This window comes from Ixodes scapularis, unplaced genomic scaffold (assembly GCF_016920785.2).
Source record: "Ixodes scapularis isolate PalLabHiFi unplaced genomic scaffold, ASM1692078v2 PGA_scaffold8__174_contigs__length_109621045, whole genome shotgun sequence".
Lineage (NCBI taxonomy): Eukaryota > Metazoa > Arthropoda > Arachnida > Ixodida > Ixodidae > Ixodes > Ixodes scapularis.
Genome location: NW_024609883.1, coordinates 82,512,639 through 82,523,092, shown reverse-complemented (window position 1 = coordinate 82,523,092; position 10,454 = coordinate 82,512,639).

Sequence of the window (10,454 nt, the reverse complement as noted above, 5' to 3'; positions counted from 1 at the left end):
TACCCTCCCCTACGTACCGTCTCCCCCTCCTCTTCAAGAGCTGCGCTCTAATTCGGCATTGCAGAGAATTGTAAACGCCTTTTTTTAAATAAATATTTCGCGGTTGAGGTTCGAGGGTTGCGACTTTGTTCGGCGTAAACTTTGATGCGATTCAATAAGATAAGGGTTGCCGAGAGTCAGTGTGAAGTCGTTCGTGATCTCGAGATCATCAAAGCTTAGCAGAATATAAGTTAAAAAGCCATTACTGGGAACATTCACATCGTTTCAAGCTCTTGCACAGAGTACGTCTGGTGCAAGAGTATGCTTTGATCTATAGTGAGTCTTGAGGGCGTCTGTAACGAACTAAACCTCGGAGCATGTCGTTTATTTGTTGAATGTGCCATTTATTTATCAACTTAAGTCGGTGGTGCTCCGGCACAATTCTTTTTTTTAATCGGCGTCCGAACGTTTGGGAAATGCCGATTCGATATCTAAACACCCGATATAATGATCGCAGCACACCATATAATACCCGCCTTCAATCAACGCGCACGAACTTTTATATTTCCACTTTTGTGTTTCTCCCACATGTATTGGCTGGTGTCAAGTTAAGGCCGCCGGTAGTGCTATCGACGGGCTCTTTACCCGCGATTCAGCCTACTGCAATAGAGAACAGTGGCACTCTGTTATATTCAACGTTACTAAAACACTCAGTTGCGAAACTCGCCGTCGAAACTTGGGCCGCTGGCGTCCACCGAGACCGAGCTAAATACGACCAGAGCGCCACTCTTTATCATTTGTCTTTACTGTGGTCACCTTGAGCTTTTAGAAAGCATGTTTTTGCGTAAAAACAAACGGAAAAGACTCCTTCTTTTGCATGAAATTTGTTGGAGTTTAGAACAAAATGATGGGCGCGTGATGTTTTTAAAATCTTTAGTTTGCAGGGTTTTGCGGCACAATTAATACTGTTTTTATACAACCACGCCTCAGCGGTGCTTTCAGGTAGCGCGTCCCGACCTAGGTGCATTTTAACTTCGGTAGTAAGTCGCGGCGCGTCCGCTGGGGAGACGGGGGTGGCACCCCTGTAACCTCTTCCGTTGTATCTGTTTCGGCGCCAAAATGGCCGATTAAAGCCAAAATAGAAGTCATGTGCAGTTCCTCGGGTTGCCGCTGTGGGAGAAATGGCGGCGTTGTGTTCGCCATTAGCTCGGTGTTTGAGGACAGATCGGGGCCACTTTTTCAGAGCATTCTCTATGGCAGTTTTCCAACTGAGTGTTTTAGTAACGTTGGTTATATTCTTGTGGGCGCCGCCTTTTTGTTGCTTGTGCGGGGCAGACGCAACTGCCGATCGTCATGATTCAAAAGTGTGACTTCCTTAGCATTAGATTGGGTGTTAAAAAGCTCGTGAAATGTGCTTTGCTCTGTAGCGATCTTTTTAAACATTTGTCGAAAACGGTAAAGCGTTTCCTGTGACTTCAGACAAAGCTTCAGACAACTTGCAACTATGATTTTAAGGCACGAGATGAATAATGGACACATCTAAATGGCGCTGCACCAGCTTGCGTACGCGTTTACTTACCACTGTTCTAAAAGTTCTGGTATGTCGAGCTCCGCAGCATTCCGCAAAGAGCTTGCGCGCATCGTACGCAGTGCTAACGCAAGGATTTTAGCGTTATTCCAAAACTCTGTACCGACTCTCCTCGTCGACTGCCCCGACCCTTACGACCCTCCGCGCATACTTCCGCGACGGCTTTTTTCATCATCGGCGGAGCGCCGCTCGCGTGACCGATTCCAAATGGCCGCTTTGCGGTGGAGGTGGTCAGAGAGGATTTAACATACGGGTAACCTGATCAAACGCTTTGTGCCGTCAGGGTGCCCTCAACAGATTCCTTGTGTACTTGTTCATTCTCTGCTATTTACTGGCATTTTAAAAGTTTTCCTAATTCAGCGTGTGGTATGTTATTCCTGAAATATGACTTTTTTAACCTTCGTTGTCAAGACAAAATATAACGTGATGCTTCCCACTTTTTGTTTAATTTTCTTTAAAAAGGGGGGGGGGGGGTTGTAACATCAAAATAAAAAGGATGTTAAGCGACTTATTGATACGCTGCGCGAAGTAGATCTTACAGGATTTGGTTATAAAAAGATGAAACCATGCTTTTGGCGTTTGAAATGTGTACGTGTATCTGTATTTAATAACATGAAGCTACTCTAAGCTGCACCTTCACGCAATACTTAACACAACACACGAGGGAGCAAATTAGTCACTCCGAGAGAAGCCGGAATACGGTTCTTGAGGTGAATACCAGTATACTGACACGAACTATAAATTAAAAATAATAATAATCAAATAGAGCATTTCCCATGTCCCGCTGCAACGCCCGGGCACTTAGAAACGATAGTGACTAAACCCCACGAAGACACCGTTTGTACCAAAAACACCGTGGCGCCTGGTAAGGGAACGTTGTCATAACGTTGCCTTACGTGTGAATAAATAATTACGCTAAAGCACCAACAGTCAACCGTGGCGGCTGGTAAGGCAACGTTATTTCGTGTGACTAAATAATTACGTTAAGCGGCAACAATCAGAAGAAACAAATAATTAAGCCATAGCGTATGACTCCTTCAACGTACAACTATGGTCCCTGACAGGATGAGGACGCCAGGACTTTCTGATCCCCGCGTCTCCACCACGTGCTTATTGCTTTCGGCAATTATTTTGGCTAAGCGTACGCGGTCGTGGCAGGAAGTTCGCCTAGGGGCGCGTGACTAGAATACCTTTAACGCTGTTTTCGCCCCTTCAGGGAATACATCTGAAAACGTCTATGCGCAACGTGACGAAGAGGCACCAACCTCGCATAAGCGAGGTCTACCAGATAAAACAAACGTCCTAAACGATAGGTCGTAAAATGTATAAATCTGAAGTTTTTTTTTTTTCTTCTTTTATATTGCGTAATGAAAATGTACACATGGCAAAAAGGTCAATCGTTTGGAACAGGAACATTTTCTGCAGCCGTTGTTAAAGGGACACTGAACCGAAATTTTGAGCTCACAAAACAAGGCTGGACGGATAGGCGGGACGCTGAAAAACCCAAAAGCATCAATCATACAGTGATCGATATCTCGGACGGATCGCCGTATTTTTAGAAAAGAAGTGCGCGATTGAACACGGCCGACGAGGCCGATGAGGTAAGTTGCGTCACGGTTCTCATTCCCTCTCCTCCTCGCTACGTCCCGTCAAGCTGATAAAGCGAAGCGAGAAGGAGAGAAGCGACACCGCTTTCCCTCATTCTCAAAATTTCCAGGGGGAAAATGACGTCATGAGCTCTTGCTAGTTCGTGCCCTTCTTTTCCAAGTGTACGGCCATCCATTTGAGATATCGAAGTATGAGTGATGTTTTGGAGTTCGTAGCTTCCCGTTCAACGCTTCTGCGGCCTTATTTTGCGAAATCCAAATTTTGGTTCAGTATCCCTTTGAGGTACGCGGAATGTGAGACACCTAGCTGGATAGTTCACCTAAGTCGTTGTATTCGTGACCTACTGGAGGTTGAGATGGGAATAAACGGTTGTTTCTGGCTTTGTGCTTAGTCGTCTATGACGAAGTTTATTTCATACTTTCTCTCCGGTTTTTTTTTTCTTTACTTCTTCTTTTTGACTCCTAATAAGCTGACTTCGCGACAGAAAGTGAAGCAACTCCACCTTAACGCTGAAGTTGTTAGTGCTGACGATATGTAAATATTTTATTTGCCGAGATGGTTTGCGCAAAGTACCGCGTTTAGACACCGCGTTTGAACTCAAGGCCGCAGAAACACGGTCACTTAAACTTATCCCCGATCCAAAAGTTCAAATTAAAATTAAAAATTCCTAAACTCTCAAGACCTTCACCGCACGCACGCTACAAATAATTATCGAGGCACCAACTCTCAATTGGCCCTTTCTTAAGACGTAAGAAAAAAAAAACGAAAAAAAAGCAAGGTGTTTTAATGAAGCTTTTCTAGAGCGCGTGTCGCCCTTGTACAATTCATTACCTGTTCCACTTGCCTGGAATTATCCCCGCCAAATCAGGGCGGCTATTCTCCCTAAGACGACAGTATCGGCTAGTCGGTGTGCCTAGATTGCAGAGTGTTCCCAACTGCCCGATCGCGTTCCCGTGGCACATGGGCTGCGTTCGCAATAACGAGCTGCGAGGAGGTGACGGAAGCGTCGACCGTTCGCAAGCGCCGGCTTTCCTCCTCTCCACGCGCCAACGCAACGCATGCGCACTTGCGGACAATCTGCGCGGGATTCGTCCGCTTTGCGTCGTTTGATTTGCCCCCTCTCTTGAATCTAGGCTCCCCGCGGCCCGTCGACGACAGTGGCGCCGCTGGCGTGAAGCGCGCTCCCCTCGAATCTCCCCCATTTCCCGTCCGACTCTTCCCCTTTTTCTGTCCCTTTCTCCTTTCTTCGTCCTCTCTCTTCCTTTCTCTCGCGCGCCGTCGGAGCCCCGACTCGTCTCCCGGGCAAGCTCAGAGTAGTCCCGAGTTGAAAGGTAGGAGCAACAGGAGTTCCAACTCCGGGTTCGCGGTGTCTCAAGCGGAAACACGCGCGCTCTCCGAACTCCTCGAGGAATAAGGGACTGTGCGCGGAGTCTCTGTGTTTTCCCTTGCGGGGATATTGGGAGAGATTTGGATTGTTGTTCTGCGAGTGAAATATTCGTGACGTGGAACCCGGGTGGAAGTGGGTTCAGTGTTCAGCGACGCTGATGTGACTTGAGGATCATAGGTTTTCAGCTGGGCACCAGGATACGACGTCGTCGGAGATCTCGTGAGTCAGCCCTTTTGCTTCATTCTAAATATTTTCTGTGTAGTCGTCGCCATACGATGTGGTAACGCGTCGCCATACGATGTGGTAACAAAAGACAGGCACCACCGAAAAGCTATTCAACTCCATAACAATACTGAATTGTCAAGCTTGCCGCCTGAGGGGAAAACATCGCTTTTGACCCACGCCAGGCAACCGCGGAGGGTGCTCACGTTTATATCTAGATTCATTCCTTCTTGTTTGCACCCTTCTATGTTTGTTTACTCGTCTAGGTTGTAATTTTTGCTTTTCTTGGTCCCCCTCCCCCTCCCCACACACAGACACAACGGATATATGAATTATATGGCCGAGGACGAAAGTATTCAGAAAAAGTTACACTGCTGGTATGCGAGAAGCGCTTCCGATATACTCCGATTCTGTGATGTGCTCTTATATGTTGTGATCTAAAACTTAGACCTTCTGAGATTAAGTATTATACTGGTTTTGTAAATTTTGCTTTTTTATTTTTTTATTTTTTGCCTTACATATAGCACTTCATAGTAAAAAAAAAACACTGAAACTAGTAACACAAAATGGGACAAGACAACACCGTCTTGTCCCATTTTTTGTTACTAGTCTCAAGGATTTTTTCACTATGATCGTTCCGCAGCTCGCCTGCACAGGAACCCTTATTTTACATTTACTATTTCCTACATTTACTCTTGCAATTAATTAAACAGTTGTAATGACAAGATGCGCCTCCATAAAAAAAAAACACCTACATACATTAAAACTAGAAATAGTTCTCATCACTCGCGTGTTGTTTAAACACATAACGTGGGTTTTCATGGTACCTGGTGTATTATCAATAAAAACATTTTGAAATAGGGAACAATACTTTTTCATAAGTTTATAAAAAAACTGGTATTTTTTTTAACAAGCAAAACTTTTATTTTTATTCTCGCGTATATTTAAGTAAAGAACACAGAAACTGAGTAGTTAAGATATTTTTTGTATGCTAAAACGTTCTATCATTTTTTCAAACGTAACAAAAATTAATTATACTTTATCCCATCACCCAAGAGTAACACTACACTAAAGTTTGATAAAATGACTTAACAAATGAAGGGCGCTACACTTTGTACCCCGTTTCGTCGCAGATAGACTGCAACCATCCATATCTCCGATATATTATTTTCTTTTCTTTAGTCACCCCTCCATGAATGTAAAGTTTTCGCTGCACATTTTGACAGGAGCGATCTTGCAATTTTCTTTTTTAAAGTCACGTCTTCGCCGTCGGGTATCGCTGCGTCCTGCGCAGCTGCGAATAGCTATCAGCTCATATACGCTTCATAGTCACTAACAGAATAAGAACGGCATTGGCCACTCGTCACTGCAGCGCCTCGTGAGTTTCGAGAGTGCACGCACAGCCACAGCACGGCGGAAGGCACGACAAGTGCGTGCCGGAGTCTGAGCGTACAAAAGATATATATATACGTCCTGCCGTTTTAATCGTGTCAGTGACTCTAGTAACGCGAGTACATTTCAACGTTCAGCCGTCGTGCACTCCGACTGTTTCATGTCGGTAGTGCCTATACAGACGGGGAAGAGTGAACCTCACCCCAGTTTACCATTGGGGACTTTTAACGAACCGCTACCGTGTTCCACGTACCGCAATACCTGAGCCTTGAAACGGTGCTTTTAAGCACGCTCCCCGCGATCACGGTTATCCCTTGGGGTATCACGGTATCGCTCACTTAAGCGCACTTATACAAGCATGCTACCAAAGCTAACGGCACTGCGGCACACAGAAGGCTGTTAATGGTTTCTTAAAAGTCCCCATTAGAGAGATTTAGGGAACCGTTTTTTGAATGTCCGATACATGTTGCGCATGCGCAGTTCGTTCCAGAGGGCCCACCCTACCGCATCGGATGTGCAACAAACGGTTCCTTAAAACTCCCTATTAAGTTCGACCACGGCCAACGCTACGATCTGATCGGGCCATTCAAACAGCACCAAAAGTGCACCATCCCGACGCACGTCGTAATTAGGGAGTTTTAGTAGACCGTGTTTCCCGCTCCGCTAGCCCTTCGCTTCGAAGAAACCGCCACTGCGCCTGCGCGCCGATGGCCTTGGCTGTAGAGTTCCGGGTAGCGGAGGGGCTAAGCGGAGCGGGAAACACGGTCTACTAAAACTCGCTATTGTGCGTTTTCTATCACCCGTTAAGCCAAAATAAAGCAAAGAAAAAAAATATTGCAGAATCACGCCGCCTTCACTGTGCGTGATGTGGGTTGAGCCGTTGGTAGTAAACAGACACACAAAGGTTTGGGGCCCCGCGACGATTACCTTTTGTCGCTGCTTGACGTACTCCATTAAATCATAGCCTTGACTGCAGTCGTCAGAGCTAATGTGAAGCGGAGTATAAGCGGTCACGCCTATTCAATGTTCCTAAAGGTGTTTACAACCACGGAACAATCCGAGACGTCAAATTAAAAATGACCTGGCAGAAAAAGAGTCCATCTATTTCAGGTAGGGTGAGTGGACGGGCGACCTACCAGCTGAAGTCAAATTTAGGGTTTTTTCGCGCCAAACCAACATCGGGCATCTGGCGCGCCCCAGCGGAGAACTGAGGATTAATTTCGACCACCCGGAAATCCTTTGACATCCTACCGTAAGCTCAGTTGCACAGCGCCTTCTCCGCGATAAGCCTCAATCAGATTGCGGGCACTTTGGACGGGATGCGAACCCGCCACCGGATCCTCAGGTGGCGGGTTCGAATCCTGTCCGAGGTGCCCGTAATCCGATGGAGGCTTATCGCGCAGAAGGCTCCTTGTAATCGTAATCCGTAGGCCGGCGCATTACCTCGGAGCCACCGAGGATCGCCAACCGTACAAAATAAAAACTAAAACGGGTAGGCCGTGTATAGGAAACGGCGGCAACTTTTTAGCGACAACGTTTACGTGCCGAGTCTAGTGAATTGAAGCGCGTGTATCGAATGTAACAGATTTATTTTGATATAAAGGAATTAATAAATCAAACGCGTATTTGTTTTAGTCACTAAATCAGTTGAACAAAACGAATAGTTCAGCATGACGTAAGCTTATACTACTGAACGATACACAATACGTTGAACGAAACAAATGTCAAACAAACAAGAAGAGAATGCATTGAACAGTCAAACAACAGTTCTAATGCTCTTGCCGCTGTTCGTCCCACTATTGCCGCAAAAGCCGGTCTATTCTTCTGGCCTATTCTCTCTATAGACCGACACGCGGCGCGGCTCTGTTTACCAACATAGCCGGAAGGCCGCGCATGCGCAGATGCTACGTGGGCAGAAGCGGCCAGGCTCTCTGCGTTTGCCATGGCGTTATGTGGAGTGCGCTTGTTATTGACGTTGTGGAGACGCTTCTAGGTTTATTTGTGCGTCGTATTTCCTGCCAGCGTATGTCGTATGTTATGCCCGACTATTTGATCTCGCTGCCCGAGCCTGAAAGGCAGCGGTATCGAGACAAATTGTGCTTGGGCTTCATTGCCTTCGACGATCCGTACTCCGTAAACAAGGCCTGCTGGAGTTCCGACGTGAAGATTCTGCCACCGGCGTCGATGGTTCATTGCGTCGTGTATTTACTTTTGTCGCCAAACCAGTTCGCGGCCGGCACTGTGCAGGCGTACAGGTCTCTCGAGGAGGTTTCCGCGCTGGGGGCGGCATCAGCTGACTGTGGGTCTGCGGAAGTGTGTTTACTAACTGACTAAATATACACAGCGTCCTACAAGTAAAGGTATGATATTTTTCTTACCTTCGTGACCACAAGGCACGACAAACGGTAACGCGTTGTCCGTTTTGCCGCCGATCTACTTTCGCTTGTTAGCACGGCCGTATACCCAATGATGAGCACTTGGCCGGTGCTCTGTGCGCGAACACCGTAGGAACAAAGTCTGGGTGGTCTCGTTCAGACGACAGTTTCCCTGCACATAAGCAAGTCTCGGGGCGGAGATTGAAATAGACGCCACACTTGCCTTCGAAAAAGTGCTTGCCGCACAAACGGCCGTCCGCGCGAGGCGACCATTCTTTTCGATCCACGGATATTATACCCTTCTGCACCTTTCAGAGTCCGCCGGGAAGTTGTGGAAACGCACTCCGCTGCTTTTGCTGTACCTTTCGGTGCAATTAGCGGTTACACAGCTTTGCGATATGCTGGAATGCTACGACGCCCGTGCAAAACCTGCGCTCTTCTGCCCACAATACCCGGCTCCGGAGCGATCGCAGCGTCCCCGCAGCTCCGTAACATCAAGCCGACGTTTCGGTCTATACAGGAGGCTATGGTACTGGCGTAGTCGCATTAACGCGACAGTGAAAGCAAACTCACGTTTTGGGCGACCTCAGGTGCTTTCCGCAAGAGTGTCTGTTAGCAAGGATATAAACGGTGCGAACAGATATACAGACAGAAGACGATCACGAAAGAACAGAGCTCACACTTTGCGTTGCCAACAAGCTGCATTTGACAAGTCTGTATTAGTGGAGTTCCTTGTCCGTCGCTCTGGTCGGGCAAGTTGTTTACACTATAGATAAAATAGCCGACTAGAGTATTAGGGAATTACTCCGTGTGACAGAATAACGTACGAACCCTTTCCCTACGATATTTCTCCACATGCAGGATCTAGCAAGGTTTCGTCATCCTTGCACAACAATTTACGACTCCATCAAGCTATAAACTCCAGCAAAAAAAAATCGAAATTTTTGGCTCCCTAGTTTACAGTCGGTGGTAGTAGCTTTGGTTCTGGCAAACTACTACGCAAAACGTAGTGCATTGAGGATGGCGTACTTTTACTATGCGCATGATGAGGCGAATTATAACGGCTCGCTAATTGTTCCAAGTCGAAATAAAATAAATCAGGCTGAATTTGTTTTTCATTTTTACTGCATTTAATGCATACGTCAGTGACCGCTGCGGCGAGGTTAAGATCCGAAGGCTGACCATAAAACCTTCCTAAGTTTCCTCGCAAAAAAAGAAAAAAAAAAAAGGGAAGTAATCCCATGCGGCTACCATGTTAGTTATGATCGAACGAGAAACCTCGTAAAACCCGCTGTTGGTCTCGCTGTTTTGTGTTTTGTTTTTGTTTTCAGAGCTTTCGTTTTAACGTCGCTCGTTCAAAGGAAAAAAGGACTGCACACATTTTTTTTTTTTTCGTCTGCTTCTGCCCTTTTATTCCTATCTGGATCTTGCAACAGGTGGGCGTCAAACTTTCCATTTCTTAGATCACGCAATCTCAAAACGGCTCGTCAAGCTGCGGCCAGACTGCATCATACAAAACAAAACAAAACAACACTTTGCAGACAAGAAAAGAGAGTATTAGGGATCCGTTTTTGCACATCCGGTACGATGGGACATCCGGTACGAACTGCGCATGCGCGAGCCTTCAGCGGTAGCGCATGCGCAGTTGGTACCAAAGAGTCCATCGTATCGTCTCGGATGTGCCAAAACGGTTCCCTAAATCTCCCTAATGTCTGAAGCGTGTTCCTTACACGTCCTGCCACATTAGTCGTACAAAACCTGTCTGCAGACCTGTTCTAAGCATGCACATGTATGAAGCGAGCACGCTTCGAACATGCTCGTGGCGTGTTCGCACATAATCCTCTCATCATGTCTGCGGAGAAACTCTGCAGAGAAACTCCGTACGGTCGCTTTCCAGCGACCC